The 25,569-nt window shown below is 43.7% G+C and overlaps 1 long non-coding RNA gene across 1 annotated transcript in view; it reads right to left on the reverse strand.

Moving 5' to 3' along the window:
- LOC308483349 overlaps positions 1-24,559 on the reverse strand; it is a 47,581-nt gene extending 23,022 nt beyond the window's left edge. The window contains exon 1 of the long non-coding RNA XR_013989644.1: positions 24,240-24,559. This is a non-coding gene — a long non-coding RNA (uncharacterized lncRNA). The remainder of the gene's footprint in view (positions 1-24,239) is intronic.
- Between the last annotated feature and the right edge of the window lie 1,010 nt (positions 24,560-25,569).

Below are 25,569 nucleotides of genomic sequence, written 5' to 3' on the forward strand. Positions count from 1 at the left end.
GGACAACAACTGGGGAGGAAAGGGTTAACACACACCCCAGTTGCAATCACAGTAAGTATCAAGCTCTCCCTCAGTGGCTTCTATTTGCATTCTTCTTTTTTTTTAAAAGCTCATGTTAAATACAATGGCTTTTGGATAGTGGATGAGATTGTTTTAGGATGCAAAACTTGATATGGATGCTTGAGATCCTCCTGCTCCTTTTGTTGAACTCCTGCAGCCGCTCAATGTGCTTCCCAAACTGAGGTTGCAAATCATCTATGAAGTAAAGGTATTGACCATGATAACTCTGACATTGACAGCCTCTGGATTACATGGGGAGAGGAGCTAGATAAACATGTATTGTTAAATTATGGAATTTTTGCACATAAGAGGCAATGATGACCAACTTGAATAGCCTTAAGAGGGGACTGGGCAAATTGTTGGAGGACAAAGCTACCCATGGTTACTAGCCGCTGCCAGAGGCAGTAATGTTTCTGAACACCAGTTGCTGGAAACCACAGGAGAGAGAATGCCCTTGTGCTTGGATCCACTTGTGGGCTTCCAAGAAGAGGCATCTGGTTGGCCACTGTGAGAACAGGAGACTGGATTAGATGAGCCACTGTTCTGATCCAGCAGACTCTTCTTATGTTCTTATGCCCTTATGTTATGTGCTTATGTACATGCTTCCTTGCGATGGAGAGTTTTACTTAGTGCTATTAAGCTAAGAAGGAGAGGCAGACTGCTGGAGTTAAGCCCCCACTCCCTGCAGGCCAGCTTCCCGATTCTGACCAAAGAGCAAGATTTTAGCTTTTAAAGACTGGGTTCTCCAAGAGCAGATCCCTTGGCTCTTAGCCCATGGCTTCCAGTGCGGCTGGCAGAAGAACCCTTTGGAGGAGAACACGGTGTCCTCCTGCACCAATGCCTGGCACCTGTCTTGCAGAGAGTGCCCAAATAGGTCCTCGCAAGGGCTTTAAAGTCCAGCCAATTGCTTCATAAAAATTTAATTGATGGGATTAACATAACTTTTTTCTGACCCACTTCTGAAAAGTGCCAAGGCAGCGTGAGAAACCCAGGGGTTGGTTTGCGTTGCTCATGCACCTGGGCTCAGCCCTGGAACGTGGCTGGAATTATGGCATCACCGTGTACACCAGCACCAAACTCGGCTGGTGAGTGCCAATGAGAAGGCAGCTGAGACAGGGCAGGGTGTGGCAAGGGAGATATTGCCATGTTTGAGGGACTGCCAAGGTTTGCAGCAAAGCAAACAAATCTTTATGACCCCCCCCATACCCCTGAGAACCAGTCTGATGAGGTCCAGGGATACTCAGAGCCCACCTGGGATGGCTAAGAAAGTCAGTTCAGTATGCATTTCAAATGAATCTATTCCGTTCAGACTTTCTGAAACAATATGAGAACCAAAGCCCAGAATTTTTCAGAATTTGCACTTATCTGAAATTTGCAATGCGCTTCACCAACCAAGTGGTGTTTACAAAAATGCATATATTAGGGAGACGTGTGCATAAAAAGGAAGCTACTGATAAAAAAAATGAATGCAAAAACGCATTATATTGCTTGCAAAAATATGTCTTTTAGTCAAAACTGAATATACAAATGTGTTCGTTAGGAGAAATGTGTGCTAAAATGCAGATTAATTTTCATGAGTATTTTTTTTTAATTGCAAATTTCTGCAAAATGTGGGGAACTGAATTTAATATGAGGAAAATGAGAGACTGAAGGAGGAGTGAGACTGACAGATCCTCCCATCCCCAGGGACAACAGAATGCTGAGTTTGGGTGGATGTGGAATGGGAGGGTTGGGGGAAAAGTATCCTGAAAGAATGTTTCATTGATTGGCTGGCTGGCTGGAACATTGATCCTTTGTACTCTTTACTGCAATATTTTGTTGCAGACTAGTTGCTTTCTAGACTAATAGTGAACTCTGATCATGGTACCATCCATGCAGAAAGAGGAGGTATCACCAGGCTTGGGGGAGCCTTGTAGATCTTGCCTGTTTTCACACAACACATCCTATGGAGTTCTATCCATTATATTTTATCTGCACAATCTGAATTTCAGCAAGCAAAAAAAAAAAAGGTTTGAAAAACATGACTCTTGAGCCGTCCGGCCCCCAAAAGGCAACTAAGCATTCCATTTTCAGGAGCCATTTGGCACCTAGTTCATATAACTTGAGTTTCTAACACTGGCTGCACTGCTCTGGCTGGAGATCATGTGAACTGCTTGCTGGGCAAAACATATGGCAACTGCCAGCAAGTTGGCAAAAGCAGTTCTGGTCCCTCTTGTTTTTAGAAATCAAGTAGAGAAATCTTTATATGGATTTGCAAACCCAAAGGGGCTCTTCCTCTTCCTCTACAACACAACCTAAAGTGGTATTTTAGTTATTCCCATCTTCTGATGGGGTCATGGGATTTGTAGCTCTGGGCACAACCAAAAGATCTCAGCAGCCTCACCAAACTACAGTTCCCAGCAGCTGGGCCAGAGAAGCTGCAAGTATAGATCTTTGCAGAGGAGCTGGTTTCCTCCTTGCCCTCTCCTCTAACCACCTCCTTAGCTGGGTTTCTTTTACAGGCGAATAATGTTTTAGCTAATGTGATCAGTTTGTTTGCAAGGCAGGCCTTCCTCAGTGCCTGGTAATTAAGGGATTATCATCATAACAGTGCTGGTGGAGATGTTGAGCCTTAGGATTTAAGCAGACCAAGCCCACTGATTTCTTTTCAGCTGTGCTCTCAATTAGTGCAATTCCACTCATGCTCTCTCTGTCACAAAGGAGGCTTTTGTCTCCCTGAAGCTTCTCGATACCTTAATCCTACTGCTTCCAGTAATGCAGGTTGTACTCCCCAGGTAATGCTACTACTGAGTGGGGAAGAGTGCAAGCATAAATATTGGCTTTTTGAGAAACCCATGTGGGGCAGTCACTCGGCAAAGAACAAATCAAGCAGCAACCAGGTTAGAGCACACTGCTGCTGCATATATGTTTCAATAATAAAAGAACAGCCCTGCTGGATTATAGCAAAGTCTCCCATAGCCCAAGTCCCTCTTCCCAGGGGCAGAGGAAGGAGGGGTGCAGTGGATGTGGTCCACCTCGCATATCACCACTGAGGGGGGTGACAAAATGCTGGGCGGCACTCACAGCAGGGCCAGCAGCATACCTGAGCCATGCGTCTCTCCTGGGAGAGACGCGGTGGCTTGGGTGTGTGCAGGCTCTGCACTGCCCAAGTGGTCAGCCCACTGCCCCCCCCAGCTGTAGAGCGGCTGAGTGGGAGGAGGCAGGCAGACTCTGGAGACCCCGCGCTGCGCCAAATCCCTATGGGCGGCTTGCTCCGCCCCTGGGCACACCGTCCCAGACGCCCGAGCGGCTTCCTCTGCCACTGCCTCTTCCCACCCCTGGTGAGCCAAATGCAAGAAGGGAATTCTCTTCCCTGATTTTGATTCTCTAGCAGCAGGTATTCAGTGGTAGACTGCCTGGAGTGCCTTGGAGAAAATGGTGGGATATAAATGCAAGAAATCAATAAATCCATCATACAACTAAAAGCACCTGTCAGGACAAACTACTAACATAGCAGTAAAAGTACAAGAATGAAACGAAGCACTTTGTAATATTCCAGAAGACAAGGAGGGTCCACCTTAGTGAGCACGGAAAGCAAGGTTTGTGTGGGGGTGTGCCTTCAAAAGGTAATTGAAAATTCTTCCCATATGGCAGGGCAAGGGTGGAAGCCAGTTAATCAAAAGTGCAAGAGTAGAGAATGCTCTTGTGCTCAGGTCCTGCTTGTGGGCTTCCCATGAGGGCATCTGGTTGGCCAATGTGAGAACAGGAAGCTGGACTAGGTGGGCCATTTCTTATGTTCTTATGGCAGCAAAACCACCACAGGCCAGTTTAACAAGTCTGAATGTAAACAGTCACACCTCCGACCCAGGAACTTGCTGTGATGTTTTGCTGCTTCTTTGACAGGACCCTTCATGCATAATAAAAGATGTAACATCCACTTATTCTCTCCAGCAACACAGGCAGATGTTTTGAGTCAATGTGGCTTCTTCATCCACTTTTTACACTCCACAGGGTTGCCATCTTCTCAGGCGGGGCTCTGCTACCACTGGCCATTCTGCGTGATAAAGATAAATGCCAAAGGTCCAGCACTTCACCCTAACCCCATTGCCTATGTTAGGGATCTTAGCATCCACTGAATTTCTGCCTGTTGTTTGCTGTTTTTAAAGGCACAAGAGCCCTGCCAGGAAAACAGAGGCGGCAGCCCTCTGCCAGTATCTATTTTGTAAACCTCTTGTTTTCGGCTGTGGGACGATGGCTGGCTCATTCGTTTTGCACTCATTTCCTGTTTCAAAGCCATCTGTGACTTTGAGATAAGATCTCTCAAGCTGGTGGACTTCCTCTTTAGGGCTCCAACATCTGGTTTCAAAATGGCCACCCAAGATCATAGCAGGAGCTGGCTTTGGGCGTGACCAGCGTAAGGACACAAGCCACAAAACACCCACTCAGAGATAGTAGCCACAATTTTCTTTTTTCTTTTAATGTCACAGTTGCAATGTTGCTGAAAAGCAAGGGGATGGGAATGTGGGGGCAAAGGTCCACAGCAAGGAGCAAAACATTTGGGTTCAGTTCTGGTTCAGGTTCATCAGCATTTCTGACTGGTTCAGATACTTGACTGGTTTAAATGGGCCCACTCTGAGCAAGTCTTGGTTTTATACAATTGACTAGTTTTGAAAAATTACTCAGTAACTGGTTCAAGCACCGACCTGTTTCATAGAATCATAGAACCTTAGAGTTGGAAAGAAACTCAAGTGTCATCTAGTTCAACACCCTGCTGTGCAAGAATTGTGGCTAAAGAATCCCTGACAGGTGGTTTAAAAACCTCCAATGAAAGAAAATCCACCACCTTCTGAGAGAGACCGTTCCACTGTCCAACAGCTCTAACAGTCAGAAACTGATTCCTAATGCTTCGTTGGAATCTCCTTCCTTGTAATTTGAATCCATTGGTTCAGGTCCTACCCTTTGGATCAGAAAAAAGCAAACTTGTTCCAACTGGCATGGACTGATGCACTCTGAACAACTTCCAAGTTTTGACCCACCAAAATTGAAGGCAAACCCTGCGCCCGGCAGTGTATTTGTTTTGCCAATCCCAGGAAGGTAGCAAAAGTATAATGTTTCCTGCATGGCTGGTGGACTGCCTTTGCTGCCACTGTTTTGATTCAAACTGTCCCTCCATGGCTGCTATTACAGGCACATGGATGCTTCTTCCTTCCTGACCTGCATCTCTGTTGTCACATCAAGTATGGCCCTTATAGATGTCAAGTTCAGTTCAAATTCATAGGGGTGGGGGGAACAATATAATCTCCAAACAGATTTTTTTTTTAGTTTTGATTCAAGTTCTGTTACCCGTTTTCTTCACCTTTGCAGGGCAGGCATACCTGAATCTTCTGGGCCTTTTACTGGCACTGAGATGGGGAAGGCTTCATCTGCTGAACAACCACCTGCCATGCAGGTGTTCGGGTCGTGAGGGCCTTGTCAGAAAAAAGGCCAACTGAGCCAGGTTCCTACTCTCCAGATTATAATATGTTTTAGTGATTGGAAAGTATGGGATGAAGGGATTCAATTATCTGGAGTAAAATGTTATTTTTGTGTGTGTGTGTATGTGTGTGTGTGTGTGTTATGCCTTAAAATACAATTCCATTGGGATGGCATTCTATAGGAAATGCCATTGGGATTCTTTTTATAGGAAAGAACTTGTAGGCTGTGAGAGATAACAGATGTTGAAATAGCATTGCTAACTTGTGAAAAGAAAAGAACAGTTCTGCTGTTTATATTTGTTTGTTTTTGGCCTTGGGGGAAGTTGCTAGAAATGATCTACATGGGGTTTCCTGCTATGTCATGAGTCAGTGGTGGTTGTTCTTTGCAGCCCTCCATGGGTTGCAAGGAAGTTCAGGCAGGGAAAAAGGAGGATTTCTGAGGCATAAATCCTTGCGATGCTCCTCAGTGGGATCTGGGGAGTTCACTGCATCCTGCAGTGTCATGCAATCTTGTGTCTGCCAACTTGAAAGGCAGAGCGGGAGCGACTTGGGAGTGTGTCCCTGCCATGGATAAGCCTCCATTACTGGCATGATTTGTGGATGGTTCCTCCTTAATTTGGACAATTGGCTTTAATCAAGAGGCTCTCCTGGACTGACATATGCTAATGGGCTGCAGTAAATCAGCTGCTGAAAGGAGTGTGCTTGGCTCTCGGAAGGTATTTGAATGTTTTTCTGAAGCTTGAGAATCTTTACAACAGTCAAGAAAGGAAGGGGGAGGTAAAGGTGCATTGTGCTTTCTTATGGTTTTCAAATGGTCTTTCCTTTTCTTGTCCTTCCCTGCACAGTGAAAGAGACATATGTAGCTGTAGCTACTCTGCCTGACACTTTGAAAAAGAGGGGAGAGGCTTTTGATTTATGATCAAGAATGAATTTAATAAGGTTTTGCTATGTCCCCCCCTCGATTGAGGCTGAATGGATTTTATCAACAATCATTTCTGAACAGGCGTGTTGTCACAGGTATACGGGGGGGGGGCAGCGGGAGAGAATGATCTGCAGCTGAACAGATGTGGAAAAAAGGCTGAATTTGAGAAAAGATCAGATCTTGCTCTTAACTGTGTGCTGAGAAAGAACTCCAGAGAGGAATTTAATAGCAGAAACCTGGAAGTGAACCCTGTGAGTTATTTATGGCTGCAGCTCTTTGCTAATCTGTAAACAGAGGAAGGAATGCAATGTGGCCTTGTACCATCCAGATAAACACTGCAAAGAACAGAACAATGGAAGATAGTAATGAACTCTCAGAACACCAGGTCTGGAACAAAATGTATGTGAAGGACTACACACGTGAACTGAATTTTATATTTATAAGACATAACAGAGGTGCTGTTTGTAAGGAGGAAAAAGTGGTCAGCTGGAAGAATGGTTTAATGGCAAGTGATGGATGACAACTGGACACTAAATAAGAAATGATGAGGCTGTGGGGTGAAATGATGGACATATGTTTGCAACAGGAGCGGGAAAACTGATTCTAATAAATTGTATTAAATTAAAGTAATTCTGTATATATATTTTTTAAAGAATGAAAGAAATTATTTACATGGAAAATGAAGAGCCCCCAAAATACAAAAGCATCTCAATCGCACTAATGCAAAAAACAAAAACAAAAAACAACATGGAAATTTAATCAGCACATACAATATCACAAAATAAGAACAAAATGTTACGAGTTTGCAAGGTCAGTCTGGATGATGTCTTCATTCTTGGGATCCTGTATCTGTGGGGATAGAATTTATGGTAGCAAGCTTGCCAGACCAGTCCCTTGTCTACGTAATGGCTTTGACTGACTAGCTAAGCACTACAATTAGCATAACCAAAGAAGTTGCTCTACGCCCTAGAACAAATGGGTGGTCCTTCCTGCACCCTCATGTTGCTGTTAGTTAAGAGAGCAAAAGCCAGAGAGTTGTGTGTAAGCAGGGCGAGAAATAGGCTGGAAGCTGGAGACACAGAGACATGCTTGCTCTGTGAAGGATCCAAATATCTTATTAATGGAGAATCAAGGTCTTTGGGGGTGTGGATGCTGTCAGCCCCTCCCTCCTATTCTCAGGTTGTGTATATGTGTAAATAAAATCATATATCCTCCACTAATCACAGACTCTTCATTCCGAGGAAACTGAGCCTGGAACTGAAACTGAGCCTGGAACCCCAGAGTCTCTCACCACTTGGAGATGTTGGTTGTGTATAACACAAATAAACCAGGAATATGTGAAATATTCAAATGAATCCTGGATCAAGAACCAAAAGTGTTTCTTGTCCAAGCCAAGGCAGAATCTCTCTAACGCACCCTCATCCAAAACAGAAGTGCTTCAGAGCACTTAAGAAATAGAAGACGTTGGGAAAATGCTACAGACAGGTTCCTGCAAAACCTGGAAACTCCCAAGCTTGGAAAATGTCAGAGTGGGGAGAGAGGTGGGGAGATTTTATGTAGTTGACAGGTCTAGCATCTGAGCAAAGGGATTGGCTTTAGCAGGACTTCCCAGCCACAGTGCCTTGGAAACAGGATGTTGAAGCAATGATGTTGCCTTGTTCTTATCTGTCTTGTGCCCTTTGCTTGATCATCTCATGGTGCTCTTGCTTGGGAAGTGCTGGACATTCAAGGCCTTTTGCCTCTGGGCCACCTGCTCACGCATCCACTCCCATCAAATCAACTATGCACTTGGTTTCTCTGACATTTTGTGTCAACTGAGCAGAGCTCAAGCCTGAGGCAGCTTTTAAAAATCATAACTCCCTTATCTCTGCCCCCATCCTCTAAAATGTTGCTGATTACTTTCCTAGGAGCACCTCTATGATATATGACTCTTCGTAAAAATTCTCACATAGACACCATTAAAAAAGAAAAAGAAAAATGGCTGTAGGGAGAAAGGCAGGACTTAACAGGAAGCATAATTCCAACTGTTCTACCTACTGTCTTCTCAAAATAAGGAGAGAGTGTTTTGGGTATGGTGGTTCTGTGGAAGTACCAGTAATGATTGTAGGTTTCAACCACACTGTATTGTTTACAGAGCATTTAAGTATTCCAAAAGGCAATGTTTAGAGCTTAATTTATGACCCAAGTTCTTGTTCTGCTTGCCAGATAATTTAAGGCTGAGGCAAAATTCCCCTCACTTTCCTGAAAATATCCCTCCCCTGATGTAATCTCAGAGCCTCTGTCTATAATCTTTGAGAACTCTCAGAGAACAGGTGAGGTCCCTGAAGACTGGAGGTGGGCACATGTTGTCCCCATCTTCAAAAGGGGGAGGGGGAGAAGACCCAGGTAACTACTGACTGGTGAGCTTGACGTCAATAACAGAAAAGGTCCTAGTACGCAAAACTAAATAGTTATTCTGAGAGTACTTTGCAAAGGATGCTGTGATTACCAGCATGGGTTTCTCAAAAACAAGTCATGCCAGAAGAATCTCATTTTTTAAATATCGTTATAAGCTCGGTGGATCAGGGGAATATTGTGGACATAGTGTATTTTGATTTCAGTATGGCTTTTGACAAAATTCCTCATGATAGTATTGCTGAGAAGCTGGTAAAATGTGGGCTGGACAAGGTAACTATTAGGTGGATTTTTTTTATATATAATTTTTTTTATTAAAGTTTTAAACAACAAAAAAAGAAAAACAACACACACAAAGCATAACAGTTAAAAACAAACTCTCTTTTCCATTTCCAATTTTAAATTACTTATTTTCTGGACTTCCTCATACCTCCCTCTTTTGTATTCCAATCCACATTATTTGTCCAGCAGTTTCTTTTCCACTTTTTTAATCCCAATCTTTAATTTAATAAAATGTTAAAATATATAACTTCAACTTTTTTAAACCTAATCCTTGATCTTAATATCATATAACTTTAAAGTTTTCCCTTTTAATATCAAATTTCCATTTCTTTAAACATCTTTAATCTTGATCTTTAATCTTAATCTATCCTTAACTTTAACCTGTGCAGCTGGAAACCCCTTATTTTCAGTCCAACATCACTCTAACATTCCTTAATTTTGCAGTGTTTCTGAAGATAGTCTTTGAATTTCTTCCAGTCTTCCTCCATCGACTCTTCTCCCTGGTCACGGATTCTACCAGTCATTTCCGCCAATTCCATATAGTCCATAAGTTTCATCTGCCATTCCTCCAGCGTGGGAAGTTCTTGTGTCTTCCAATACTCTGCGATGAGTATTCTTGCTGCTGTTGTTGCATACATAAAGAAAGTTCTATCCTTTTTTAACACTATTTGGCCGACTATGCCCAGGAGAAAGGCCTCTGGTTTCTTAGGGAAGGTATACTTAAATACCTTTTTTAATTCATTATATATCATTTCCCAGAAAGCCTTAATCTTTGGGCACGTCCACCAAAGGTGAAAAAATGTACCTTCAGTTTCTTTACATTTCCAACATTTGTTATCGAGCAAGTGATAGATTTTCGCAAGCTTGACTGGGGTTATGTACCACCTGTATATCATTTTCATAATATTCTCTCTTAAGGCATTACATGCCGTAAATTTCATACCTGTGGTCCATAACTGTTCCCAGTCAGCAAACATAATGTTATGTCCAACGTCCTGTGCCCATTTAATCATAGCCGATTTTACCATTTCATAACTATTAGGTGGATTTTTAGCTGGTTGACTGACCAAACCCAAAGAGTGATAACTAATGGTTCCTCCTCATTCTGGAACAAAGTGGTAAGTGGGGTGCCTCAGGGCTCCCTCCTTGGCCAGTGATTGTTCAACATCTTTATAAATGTTTTAGATGAAGGAATTGAAGGGATGCTCATCCAATCTGCAGTTGACACCAAACTGGGAGGGGTAGCTAATGCTGCAGAAGACAGAATTGGAATTCAAGAAGACTTTAACAGATTGGAGAATGGGCCAAAATCAACAAAATGGATTTTTCTAGGGGCAAATGTAAGGTTCTACAGTTAGCCAGGAAGAGCCAGCTGTGCAAATATAAGATAAGGGACCTAATATTATTATTAAGTTTCCATTTTATAACAATTATGACACATTCTTATTATCCACTTTATACTTTTGCTCTTATGAGCTTGTCGACTTCCCTCCCTCCTGCCTCTTGGTTTTCAGCATTAATATTATATATCATAGCATTTGTATATTTTCCAATTTATGTTTCACTAAATAAAAAATCCCAACTTATAAATAAATATAAAAAGGTAATAACAATTGTCATTACAAGTCTTCTTACAACCCTGCTAGAGTTGTTAGTTGTTTACAATGATCCTTCAAATATTGTATAAATTTACTCCAGTCTTTTTGGAACGCTTGATCATTTAAATTGAGAATGTGGAGCATGTGCAGAGGAGGGTGACCAAGAGGCTCAAGGGTCTGGAAACCAAGCCTTATGAGGGACAGTTGAAGAAGTTGGGTATGCTTAGCCTGGAAAAGAAGAAACTGAGAGGAGATAGGATAAAGATCTTCAAATACCCAAAGGGCTGTTACACAGAAGATGGAGCAAGCTTGTTTTTTCCTGCTCTGGAGGGCAGGACTCAAACCACTGGATTCAAGTTACAAGAAAAAGGGTTCTGACTAAACATCAGGAAGAACTTTCTGACGGCAAGAGCTGTTCAACAGTGGAATGGACTCCCTCAGAAGGTGTTGAACTCTCCTTCATTTGAAGTTTTTAAGCAGAAGTTGGATGGCCATCTGTCATGGATGCTTTAGTTGAGATTACTGCATTGCAGGAAGTTAAACTAGATGACCCTTGGGGTCCTTTTCAGCTCTGCAGTTCTATGATTCTATTCTATGTATGTGAATATCATGTGCTACTAATGTTATTGCATTTGAACTTCCATTTGGATTTTGTTTTTTTCATTTTAAATTATTTTGTTTTCATCACCACATGTTCATATTATTACTGTGGATCTGGCATTCAGAAATAATGACAACAGCTAAACACTGTTGTACAGGTCACATCTATGTGCCCAAAGGGGTTCTGATTGCAAACAGAGTATCCACTCAGACATTAACTGGGGCTGAAACTTTTAAGTGGCTAGTAGGTGAAAGGTGAAATTATTGGGTGTTTTCAGAAAGGTTCCCCCAAAGGTTAAGAGAAAACAGAGTCGGCTTGACATGGTAGGTCAGAATGTCGGCGTCTGGGCTAGGACATTCTTCCATTGTTTGGAGACACTGGTTTTGTGCAGCTGGAACATATCCCCAGAGGCTGTGGTCCAGTGCCGTGGCTCGTGGTGAAGGCTGAGCTGTAGGAACAATGGGACTTTTATGAGAAAGTTTGAGCACACTCAGCTAATGTGGGTCTCAAGGGATTATGGGAAGCGTAGTTCCTGAGTTTGAGAAGTCTGGGACATTTTGCACACTCCTCCCTCTCAGGATTTGGGGGTATTCTAGAGTATGCTTGGTATGTGAGTTGCTCAACATGTTTGAAGCTGGGCTTTGTAATTGAGTCTCTGCTGGGTGAACATTTGTTTACCAAGGTAGCTGATAGTATGTGGGGGGCAGAAGGGGAATGGGTCACGGTCACAGGAATGACAAAGGGGAAACTTTGCAAGAAGAGTTTAAAAACAACAATAACAACATTTTATTAGTTTTCTAATGACAGTAACATTAACAAAAATAAATAGGGCAGTTATGTTACAATGCAATTTAGACACCCCAGTAGGTTTCACTGTGATATATGTAACTTATGTCAGTTGTGTCCAGTCTAATCCAGTGTATCCTACCACAGCTAACTGAGCAATGGTTTTGTGCAGCTGGAACATATCCCCAGAGTCTGTGGTCCAGTGTCGTGGCTCGTCCAGCCTTGTTCCTTTTGTGAAATAGAGGCAAGTAAAGAAGCCTTCTCTTCCTGAAAAGTGTCTTTGTGCTTTAATTTGGTTTGTTAGTTTCTCCATCAACTACACTGTCCATATTTGTCTGCACCAATCCTCTCCCAGGGTGTAATCCACTATAGTGATGCTTATTCTAGCCACCACAAAGAAGATCTTTGTGTAAGATGAGATTTAAGGAGGAACATGATGGTGGTGTTTTGAGAGCTCATGTACATTCAAATCCCAAATCCCAAATGACATATATTTGAGCTGTTTCTGTTTACCAGGACAGTCACACTTTACGTAACATAAGACGAGCCTGCTAGGTCAGATCAACAACCCACTTAGTCCAGCATCCTCTTCTCACAGCGGCCAACCAAATGCCTATGGGAGACCTGCAAGCAGGACACAGACACAAGAGCATGCTCTCCTGCTGTGGTTTCTAGAAAGTGGTATTCAGAAGCATTGCTGCCTCCAACTGTGGCGGCACAGCACAGCTATCATGGCAACTAACCATGGATAGTCCTCAACTCCATCAATTTGTCTAATCATCTTTTAAAGCCATTGGGGTGGGTGGCCATCTCTGCCTCCTGTGGAAGTGAGTTCCATAGTTTAACTATGTGCTGCATGAAGAAATCATTTCTTTTCTGTGTTCTGAATCTTCCAGCCTTCAGCTTCTTTCAGATAGTGGTGATAGTGTGGGTGACTTCAGAAATGCAGTTCCTGAGAACCCTTTTATTTGCTATCCTGGGTTGCTTTCTGACAATCAGTTTATTCAACATGCATTCTGATTTGTTTGCACAAAGTCTGATGGAGGCTTAGGCCCAGTGGCCCCTAACCCATTCCTCCCCTGCCCCCGAAATGCCTCATTTTTGTGGTTTTTGCTGGGCGCTGTGGGTTAAACCACAGAGCCTAGGACTTGCCGATCAGAAGGTCGGCAGTTCAAATCCCCGCAACGGGGTGAGCTCCCGTTGCTCGGTCCCTGCTCCTGCCAACCTAGCAGTTCGAAAGCACATCAAAGTGCAAGTAGATAAATAGGTACCGCTCTGGTGGGAAGGTAAACAGTGTTTCCGTGTGCTGCTCTGGTTCGCCAGAAGCAGCTTAGTCATGCTGGCCACATGACCCGGAAGATGTACAACGGCTCCCTCGGCCAGTAAAGTGAGATGAGCGCCACAACCCCAGAGTCAGTCATGACTGGACCTAATGGTCAGGGGTCCCTTTACCTTTTTACAAAAGGAATAGACTAGCTCATCAGCAAGCCAAGGGATTCAAACCCCAATCCTTTTTTTTAAAAAAAAAGGTACCAAGGGTATTTTGTGTGGCATTCTGGCTTCCCTCTGTCTGTGGCCCCTCCCTTCATTTACTTTCCTTCATTGACTGAGCACTTGTACCAGGTTTGGGGAAATGAACAATGCCCCTTGAACGCAAAGTTTCTCTCTGAGAAGCAGACATGACCCCTTAACAACAGCAATGTAAACAGAACCCAGTCCAAGGCAAAGATCTCTGATATACATCGAGGCTGTTACCACAACAATTGTATTTACTCACTTTCCCAATAAATCCTTAACACAGGAGCAAGTACAAGCTTGACTAGCTAAACAAACCTTAAGATTATTTGCAGACCTGCATGTGGAGAATACGCATAAAGGGGCCAAACATCTTCCCAACAGTTGGGTACTGACCACAGCAGTCTTGACCTCCTGTGTTTCCTGAACTTGCTATGTCATTGTCATTGGTTGCAAAGCATGTGCCTGCTAAGTGAGTTGTCTGGCTGTTGGAGAAGATTAAGAGCAGGACAACTGTGGCTGGGCCAGCAAACATCAGTGACCACATTGGGTCAGCTAAAAATCCCAGTTGGTGACACATACTCACAAGACTGCTGCCTTCAGATGACAGGGCCTGTCATGTATCAAATGAAGTTAATCTGCTTTCAGTGTTGCATTTTAATGCTGTAATCGTCCCTGGGGTGAAGGGTGGGTTATAGATAGATACAGGCAGTGACCGATTTATGCACATCCGATTGACATACAACTGCATATGTGCGCATCGCAGCGATCTGGAAGTGGCTGGAAAGGGGAGCAGAAAGCAAGTGCTCTGCATCTTCCTTTAAGATATGTGCTATGACCTTTCTTTTTTAAAGGATGTAGCCTGGGGCCTTCAAATGCATTATATGGCCCTCTTGTTAACCAGCTGAATTATTTTTTTCTTTATTTTATGTTGGGTCAAAATGCAGATCAGTGACTAGTGAAATATTACTACTACTAGCCTTTTTGGCATGTTAAAACAGTCATAAAATCATACAAAGTCATCCAAATACACTGATAATCCAAACACATTCAATATATAAAAGACTAGATAGCCACCAGTGACTAAATCAGGCAACTTTAGATTTAGCTTTTATTTTATTTTGACAAAGTAATAATCATAAATAAATAGGAATAAAGATGTGCACCCCACCATGGAGACCATTCCATTGTAACTATCCAGCCTCTCAAAATTTCAACACCTCTAGCGATGGTTTGACCCCAGTCCATTTAAAATAACTACATTATGGACAATACAAAATTCCATAAGTTTTAACCCCACTCTGTTAGTTAATCTATCCTTAGAGGAGTGGGGAACAGACAGCGGGGTAGGTATTATATCTATTCCTTCAAAGCCCAATTGGGATACAATATTTTGGTTGTTGGCCCCAATCCACACATTTAAATTGCCTGTAGTAATAAATTGGGCAATGGAAGTGTTTTGGATAGAGAGAACATAACATCTGACAACTTGTGCCAATTAGCAGTTGGAATGAAATATTGTAAATGACCATCTATTATTGTTTCCATTGATGTTTTGTTAATTTTACTTCAATTTTGTATGAAAAGTAGGTTGTGCGTCAAGGTCCCCCAGGCCACCCCAAATAACTCACACTTCGCACATCAATATTTGTTTAAGGTTTTTGGCATGAATTTGGCCACAACTTTATTTAAATACACACACGTGAGTGGTTCTTAGGCATTGGTTACGACTATCTGTCCTTGCCCCTGGGACAGAACTGACTTCTGGATTCCAGCGGAAGCCAGTGAGGGAAACAATGTTGGGGAGAAAATGAAGCTGGGCCTCAGTCCCTCCCCCTCATGCTCCTGGTGGCTTGCACAGCCCAAGTCCGATGCCAGGGACAAGGACGAAAAGAATGGCAAGCCCCTGGATTCCTTTAACGGAATTCCCTTTCCGCACCACCATTGGAGGGGTAGGCACTTACCTCTCCACCAACCAATTTGAACCAATGCCTAACCGCCAACCTTACAAGTTGTGACGATTTGCTACGCAGTAGGCAAAAACCAAATGGCAACAGCCAATCAGCCAAATGGACAAAATTCCTACCAGGCTCCTGCCCCAAGGCAGATGACCCCATGACAGGCATAGCAAGGTCAGAGGACAACGAACCCCCCCTTTTCAGGGAGGGTGGGCGGGTGATCCGGTGCACGCAGCCCAAGAGAAGGCCCCAGGCTGTGAGCCCTGTATTTAAGACCTCTGACCCCTCCCACCATTTAGCAACATAACATTCTCCCCAGCAACACTCTTTGCCCAATCACAGTAAGTGGCCAATTTGCCCAACAACAGTGGGGTGGCCTTTAGGCCCCCACCGCAACACGTGCTCTCTGTTATGGAGAACACGCTTTGTCAAATACCACCAGTTATTTCATATAGCCAAGACTGCACTTGTACAAGAGGCAGCCTTTGCAAATTGGATTATGGGGTCACGTGATAGCAAATGCAGAGGCATAGCATAGCCATCGTGGCTAGGAGCCGTTGATAGCCTTGTCCTCCATGAATCTGTCTAATCCTCTTTTAAAGCCATCCAAGTTGGCGGCCATCACTGCCTCCTGTGGGAGTGAGTTCCACAGCTTAACTATGTGCTTTCTAACAAATGCAGGGCATATTTTACTCCCCTGGCCAGCAAGTACTTTAACTGGAACGGCACTAGGCAAAGCTGGGTAACTGAAGCTAACGGAGGCTTTCCATGTGGCTCCAGTGGAATGTGAAGCCCTGTCCAACTTCCAGCCTTCTTTGTAATTCCACCAACCACACAGGTAAAGTAGATTTGGATTGGGTTGCAGCAGTCAGAAGAGACACTCCACATTCCTTATCCTTTATGAGCCCAACATTTTCCTTCAGCAAAGTTTTTCCAAGTTAGGCCTTTATTTTTTAAAACAACCTGGAGGGGGGGCGGGAATCCTGTTTCGTAGGTACTCCAATTAACTCTCCCAGAAATTGCATGGTTTATCAAAACTGGATATCTTAAAGAGCCACTTTCAGCAATATAACAAGGAGTGCCTTATGAAGGGAGAGAGGACTGTGAAAACCCCCCACAAAGCTTTCCCTCTCCACAAAGACTGACTCTTTGTTTATTTCTTTAGTGTGGGTGGCAGCTTGCCCAAGTAAACACAATGCTACATAAACACAAGAGATTGGTATTTATGATATTACATCAACATCCTGCAAATGGGGATTAATTGTTGTGGCTAATAATACCCAGCAGCAGGAGAGAGGGAGCCATGTTGTGTTACCCCGAGTGAAAAATAAAAATAAAATTTCAATAAAGTTTTAAAAATAAAGTTCAGAGCTGAGGTGTGGCCTAAAACAGTGAGACCACCATTTCTCACTACAAATGCCACAGAAGTGCCTTGGAAATAACATGAGCTCCCAAGTCATCTGGCCCAAATCGCTAGGGAGACCTCCTTGGAGGAAAGGGCTTTGGTCCCTGCATAGAAGCCCAGTCCAGGGGGACTTACAGGAGGCCAAAGGCAGCTGGAACAAGAGCCCACTTGGGGGGATTCTTTGTCTGGTCCTCACAAAAACCTCTTTGACTCCATCTTGATCCCTGCCTTGATCCCTTAGTCTTCCCCATTGTCCATGTAAGTCTCAAGAGTGGCAGCAGCAATGAACCTGTCAGGAAACCTGCAGCACCCATGTGGCTGCCAAGTAACTCTCTTCAGGATGGAGAAGACCAAGCTACACGTAGTTATACAGAAGAGAGAAGGCAGGGCAAGAACTGGCTGTTGTTGCCTAAGTCTTCCAGTCACCTCTGGACTTTCCTGAGTTAAGAGTTCCGTCTGGAGCTCAGTAACCAGCAGTTCTTTTGCTCGATTTCTTCCTGCCTCAGCTCCTACTCCATGTATAGCTCTGGCGTACCCACCAGGTCAAGGGCCACAAACACCAGATTTCTTCCTGCACAGCCTTCATTCATAAAACCCCAAATAAACAGCTCTGCCCCAAAATGGATTTAGGACCAGATGTGAAGCTGGTGGCCCCTGGGTGGCCCCAGTTCAGGAGGACTGCACACAGCCCTATTTTTAGTTCAGTCACTTAGCTATTTTACAGAGGAGAGTCCTGTGAAGGAGTTCTCTGAAGGGGTGTTGGGTCCAAGTCCAGTTTAAAGATAAAAGCCCCAAAAAGAAGAGCCCAAGAGCAGCACCTGAACCGCAGACCAAGCAGGCAGACAGGTCACAGTGAGATGGTATTGTGTTTTTATTCAAACTGTAGTACTTATTTCTAAATTTGCATCTCTATGTGTGCCTGAGCATATCCTAATGCCATGCAGATCTGCACCCTTATTCTGCAATCTCTCTTGCTCCTATATTTCCTTCCTTTGGGGGGGGCAAATGCAATGTGGGAGATACCAGGGGGGTTCTTCATGATGAGACTGCATGTGTATAGAGGGGGTGCTATTTTGAATCCTCCCCACCAGAAAAATCTTGCAAGCAGAAAGCTAGTTGGAAAACTATCGTAGAGCAAGGAGGTTCTGGACCATACCTCTTCCCAGAAGGTTGATTTTTCACTTAGAGGTTCTTTTTTGTTTGTGTTTTGTTTTTGCACTAAAATGTAAGGTTCTTCTCAACTGCAGTCTGAAGCTGCACATTCTATCACAAAGGACTCTTTCACTTTGTTCTACTGCATTAGGAGGCTAGGATTCAGTTTTAGCTCCAGTGCAGTGCTCTGGAACTCAGGGGAAAAGTTACAAGTTATGCCAGAGTTTGGAAAGCTATGTAAAATTTATTCAACTCATCCAGACTGTTGGTTATATATCATGCAGTAGGGAGGTGCAGGGGCTATTGGTGACATCTGTGCTGGATGGATTACGTTTTTAATTTGTGGGAGGTGACTCTGGAACAGGCGTCGCTGGAATCAGATTAAAAGTGCTAACAATCCATGCCGAGGAGTGATGTGTAGCCAAGGAAACTTGTCTTTCTTCTTACACACACAGACAATAATCTTGTAGTACCTTAAAGATGTCCACTTTGTCTTCATAGGTCAGAGAGCCACTTGAGATGTGTCTCAGAACTGTAGTTGCAAAGGTGGCCAACGTAATTCTCTTCCCCATTTTATCCTCGCAACAGTCCTGTGACTGTTAGGCTGAGAGTGAGTGACTGCCATAGGGTCACCCAGGGACTTTCGTGGCTGAGTGAAGATTTGGTCTCGCCCAGGTCCTAATCCAGCACTCTGACCACTGCACCACACTGGCTCCCCACCCATAGTCCTTCGTTACAAAACAGAGAGTTAATCCATTGGAATATTCCATAAAGTTGACAGAAAGGAGAGTCAACCTGATCTAGGTTTAATTCTTCAAAGCCATCCAATATTGATCTTTGTCAGATCAGAGTCTGGTGAGGAACTCGTCATCATCTGATGACACACAAAGGCAGATATATTTTTAATTAATGCTTATGTAAGCAAGCTAGCTTCAGATTATGACTAAACAAGGAGCCCTTTCTAATCAACTGGATTTGACTCCAAACAGTCTCACTGAAGTATTCTTACAAAGTTCATATTAATAAAGCCCAACAGTTGGGAGGCCTAGATATTGCATTGCAACATGCCTTGCCTCTTTCCTCCCTTGAAAAATAATGAGCACAGAGGTCAAGCTGGTGTTTGAATTCCATATTATGAACTATATCACAAAACTGAGGCAAATTGAGGCAAATTGGCAAAAGCGCAATTCCCCCTGCAAACCTGCATGTTGTTATACTTTCACCTAATACCTTGTTTGTTTCTCTTTAACCAAGTGCCCTAAAATATATTCCAAAGATACATACGTTGAATACAACAGATACTTCTTTTCCATTCTAACTGCCCCTGGATATTTGCATGGCAGCTGTGCTCTGCCTCCATGGCACATCAAATACCTCTCTCAGTTCAGATGGAACAGAGAGAAAGAGTTGGGTGCCATCTGCATATTGGTGACGCTTCACTCCATATCTCCCAATTGCAGCTCACAGTGGCTTCACATGGGGAGGCAAGATGGAACCCTGCAGGACACTACAGTGGTACCTCGGGTTAAGTACTTAATTCGTTCCGGAGGTCTGTTCTTAACCTGAAACTGTTCTTAACCTGAAGCACCACTTTAGCTAATGGGGCCTCCTGCTGCTGCCATGCCGCCGGAGCACGATTTCTCTTCTCATCCTAAAGCAAAGTTCTTAACCTAAAGCACTATTTCTGGGTTAGTGGAGTCTGTAACCTGAAGCATATGTAACCTGAGGTACCACTGTACAGGACAATTTCCATGGCACTGGAGAATACCCCTGCCATAAATACCTTCTAGAAATGGCTCTGGAGCAGAACCACCGAAGGACACAGTGCATAGTTAAACTATGGAACTCTCTCCCACAGGAGGCAACTTAGATGGCTTTAAAAGATGATTAGACCAATTTATGAAGGATAAGGCTATCAGCGGCTACTAGGCATGCTGGCTATCCTCTGGTCAGAGGCAGCAATGCTTCTGAAACCCAGTTTCAGGAAACTGCAGGAGGGCAGACTGCTCTTTTGCTCAGGTCCCAATTGTAGGTTTCCCATAACCATCTGGTTGGCCACTGTGAGAACAGGATGCTGGACTAGATGGGCTACTGGCCTGAGCCCACTCAGCCAACTAAACAGTCTGTGATGGCAACTCTGCATTGATTGCCAGTCAGCAAAGTGTGACGAAGCTTTGGAGTGCATTAGCCATTCATCCACAACCACAGGCATCTAATGAGTATTGTTTATGTGCCATCAGTAGTGGGGCATGCTCAGGCTTGAAAGACAAGTACACTGACCTTCCCTTCATAATCGTTTACACTCCTTGTTTCAAGGACTCCACCTCAATTATTCTTATGAGTCACTTTATCTTGAAGGAGGGAGAAAATTAAAAAAAACAAAAAACTGAGGAACTTCTCAGGTTCCCAAACACAGGACAGAGTCCTTGAGATGAAAGGAGTCTGTGCCATGGTGATAGGAATGATAAGCATCACATCATAATGTGAAAGCATGGAAACCGTGAGAGTGGCAAAAGTCGGATAATGGTCAGCATTTGTACCGTGCTTTTGCATGTCCAAAGCACTTCTGCGACACTTATCTTGATGACAACAACCTTGAAAGGTGGGCTATCATTTTTATATGACATGTTGCAGATAAGGGTGGGGGTCTTGAGGCTGATAAATTATAATCTTCCTACTGTATGTCACAGGTCTGATCTGAATCAGGGGCTTCGTGGGTCATAGCTAAGGTGCATTTGGCTCTGAGGCAGTGGCTCCCAAACATTTTTGCCCATGGACCACTTGAAAATTGCTGAGGGTCTAAGACTCCAAGCGAACCACTTGATTTTTCTGCCTGTAATAGCATTGAATTAAATTTGTAATTCAATGAAATACAATATAAGAAATAAAGGAAGCAATAAAAGTACACTGAATAATCAATATCAGTATTCAGCTTGATGGATGTGCTGTCTTCCATTGTTAGCCACAGATCCATAGACATGCTACAGACTATCTGAATGAAGTTCACAGACCACCATCTGGAAACCTCTGCTCTGAAATATTTCAATGAATTTCAGTCCAATTCTTCATGCCTCTTGTATTCAACGACCTGAGCTCCAAGCTATGTATGATTCAGTGCTAGAATTCTCATTTGTGGGGAGTGGAGTAGAGGAGCCTAATTCTCCTACTTTATTATTATTATTATTATTATTATTATTATTATTATTATTATTATTATTTACATCCTTTTTCAGAAGGTTGTAGGTGGAGAGTCAGGGATAGGGCTAGTGGCTTTCATTAGGGCCCAACTACTCTTCACACCCACACACCAAACAACTAGTTTTGAACCCTTATGGTCCAACTAACACATCACATTACAACAAAATAAATGAGACAAAGATGTGGCAACTTCATTATAAATCGGAATGCTTTTATTGAAAACTGTGAAAAACAATTTGAAGCAGGCTTCCGGTTCCTGTCCCGTGACATGGGGATGGTTCTCTCAACATTGGAGGCTGAAAAAGGGGGTGGAAGGGGTTAAACCATCCCTTATAATGGGCATGGGAGGTACTGGTGGTCGCCTAAATGGCTCCCCCCCTCACGGATCAGCATGGGGACAGATGGAGGCACTGGGTGCTACACACTTTGCTTGATGCGAACCACCCCCCCCCCTCAAAATTGCCATTGGATGCAGAAGTTCTCCTTATAGTTGGGTTTTAAATGGCATTAAGAATAGGCATACACCGGAGGCGATGGAGGTTGTAACTGCAATCAATCAGCTGCATGGAACTGAGATTTGAAATTGGGAGAAGATTTTATCCTGTACTGGAGGTGGATGGAGGAGGAGGGGCCCTCTCTGCTATATTTTACGGAAGTTTTTACATTTATGATTCGGCAACCCTCTCCTAATACTGAATTTTAAGATATACAAGTGAGGATGTTTTGATGTACAATGTAACATTGAGAGTTAAAAGAAGATGCAAAGCTGTGTGTGGCTTGAAAGGAGTAAAGGCGGGGGGAGAACCTGGTTGTTTTGTTTGGCAGGATGTTGTGGGGAGTTAGAGCCTCCCCCCCCCCCGAAAAAAAGATTGAAAGAGATCATGGAGATGTTGAGATATAACCTGGGTTGTTGTTGCTTTTAAAGCAAAATGCTATGGTAGCAGCGAAAGGAAAGTGGTGTGAGGGCTTTTTGGATGTTGGAAGAAGAATAGTACTGTCCCTTCTGAGCCAGAGGCAGACATGGCAAATCTCTGGAACTTGTAGATTCTCAGTGTCAGTAGAAGGGAGGGATCGTCTGTTGTCAATTTGGAACTGCTTGAGTATTATGGGAAGGAGCTGAGCCAGAGAAAGAAGAGGGTTTAACCTTGAAGTTGCAGCTCTGCCCCAACCAGGCTGGAATACAACAGTGGGCGTAAGGAGATAGCCCCAAAGGCCGCAGGAAAAAGGAGAGACATGTAAGGCCAAGAGACTAATAATTGACTTTTGGATGCAGCACATCCAAAAAAGCTATGGTTCCTCACTTGAAGCCTTTTTTTGGAAGTTAAATAATATAATAACATGAATAGAAATCATTAGGAGTGCAGCTGTTAATTATGTGATAATTTTTGAAAAATTGAATGTAATAGAAATAAATAAGAATATGAAACACAGTATTATTAGATCATAAAGATCCATCAGGAATGGTACGCGGGAAGTCTCTTAACAAAAGTGTATTAATTTGGAACTAATCTGTGTAATTGGGTTTATATTGGAAAATCAATAAAAATAATTGGCACTGAAGCAGGAGTCTGGTGTGCCTACTGAGAAGTAGGTTCCACTGAGTTCAATGGGGCTTACTCCCGAGTAAATGTGTACAGTACTGCAGCTTTAGATGATGCTGATGATGCTGAGGCTGATATTTATTAGCCACTTTACTCACAGAGGGACCCAAAGCAACATACATTATAACCAATTAAGAACACCCAATAAATATCTAAAAACACAGCTATGCAGATAAAAGGCAGATTATACTCTACTAAAGGAGACCACAATGCTACCCTTCAAATTAAGGGCCAAAAGCCTGAGTAAAGAGAAAAGTATTTACCTGGCATTTTAAAATAGAAACAGACGGTGCTAGGCATACTGTACCTCCCTGGAGAGAGAGCATTCTATGAACTTTCCTTATAATTTTGATGAAATGTTGAAAATGCATATTTGTTAGTGTGAATGCACACTAACCACCCACCCACCTACTTTGCTGCAAATTTACGGTAACTTCTATCATTTCTACTTCTGGTTAATATTTATTTATTGCATGTATAGCCCACCTTTTGTCCAGGGAGCTCAAGGTGGTATACACAATACTTCCCCTCCTCATTTAATCCCCACAGCAACCCTGTGAGGTAGGTTAGGCTGTGAGATGGTAACTGGCCCAGTGAGCTTCATAGCTGAGTGGGGACTTCAACTCTGGTCTCCCAGGTCCTGGTCCAACACTCTAACCACTACATGAGCCTGACAGATAGGTGATTTGAAACCAGGAAAAAATGCCAGAAACAAACCAAACAGGAATGAGCATGCTCAGTAGTTACAGAATGCTGTCTGGCTATTGAGAGAAAACATGGAAAACAGGGAGGAGCAACTGAATGGAATGCAGAATACCACATTGCAGAAAAAGTATTTCCAAAGGACAGTAGCTAGAACATTTTTGGCAAGAGTTTTCTATTTGTAGGTGGATACGCATTCACCCCTTTCTCTTTTTTCAAGTATATATACTCATTAAGAGATTCCCTGCTCTACTCAAATATCGGTCTATATCAGTGGTTTTCAACCTTTTTAAATCCATGGCTCCTTGACCAACTACATTCTTTCTGCAGCACACCTGTGGGGCTCAGGAGTCCAGTTATGTCACCCCTTGCCTGGCAGCCTCTCACCCTTTACCAAACATTCCCCCTTGTGGAGTGTTCCCTCGGCCTCCTGTCCTCTCCCCTCTCCTTGGGAGTCCTCTGGGCAGCCGCTGCTGCCACCCCTGGTCTCTGAGCTGTGTCCCCCCCCTGCCCCAAAGAGAGGCGCTTCCTCACACTGGGGCCAGGGAAGAGGATGCCCCAGCCTTAGTGGCCCAAAGGAGGCCAAAGTTGAATGTGAAGCCAGCACCTTACCTTGGGAGGCAGCAGTGGCAGCAGCAGTCACTGCCAGGCTTGCATGGCAGAAAGGCTACCCTTCAGCACTGGGCACTCAGCTCCCAGGCAGGCACGGCACACAGCAAGCACAAGAAAGACCAGGGCAGCACCCACTTGTCAATCCATTCCCAGCAGCAAGGGCTGGCAAACTGACTGGCTGGGCTCCCTCACCCACTTGCTTGCTTACTCCAAGGCTGCCGCAGCTCCTGGCAACCAGCACCCCCTGGCCAGCCACAAAGGTACCATTCGCCTGCAGAGCTTGTAGCCAGGGCTGCTGCAACAAACAGCTGTGCAAGCCTTTGGGAGACAAAGAAAATGTGAAAATATGTTAAGATCAATGTTATATTACTTACTATGTTTATTTTTATTGTAAAACCTAATAAATTGCTTTAAAAAAAAAAAAAAGCCTTTGGGAGACAGAGAAACAAGAGGTCATCAGAGGAGAGAGGGAAGGAAAGAGGGACAGAGGCCTGTATTGCCTGCGGCATCCCTGACCACCATTCAAAGCACCCCACTGGCTGAAAACCATTGGTCTATATATCTTCATTAATGGCATGAGCAAGTTTCATGAATGCACATACTTCAAATTCAGTAGATGGTATCAGGAGGGAGAGGAACGGCAGGTTGCAGGTGGCAGCTCGCTGTTCCTTGATCTTGTCTTCATCAAGACTGTAAGGCCTATGTGAAACTTTATAGCAGGAGTAGTCAACATGTTGCCCTCCACATGTTGTGGCCTACAACTAGCATCATACCTGACCAGGTTGTTTTTCTTTCTTTTTTTGCTTCCTGTTTGTTTGTTTTTTAAAAAGAAAAGAGAATCTGCTGCCCTTTAAACTATGCTAAGGTAAAGGGACCCCTGACCATTAGGTCCAGTCGCGGATGACTCTGGGGTTGTGGCGCTCATCTCGCTTTACTGGCCGAGTGAGCCGGCGTACAGCTTCCGGGTCATGTGGCCAGCATGTCTAAGCCGCTTCTGGCGAACCAGAGCAGCGCATGGTAATGTCGTTTACCTTCCCACCGGAACGGTAACTATTTATCTACTTGCACTTTGACGTGCTTTCGAACTGCTAGGTTGGCAGGAGCAGGAACTGAGCAATGGGAGCTCACCCTGTCGCAGGGATTCGAACCACCGACCTTCTGATCGGCAAGCCCTAGGCTCTGTGGTTTAATCCACAGCGCCACCCACTAAACTATGCTAGTCTACTGCAAAAAAGAAAAAAGAAAAAAAGAGTCTTGTGGCACTAGGAAAATGAACACAATTATTATGACACAAAATTTCATGGACCAGAGTCAACTTTCATTAGTCCAC

This window comes from Podarcis pityusensis (genome assembly GCF_964106645.2).
Source record: "Podarcis pityusensis genome assembly, chromosome: 8".
NCBI classification, from domain to species: Eukaryota; Metazoa; Chordata; class Lepidosauria; order Squamata; family Lacertidae; genus Podarcis; species Podarcis pityusensis.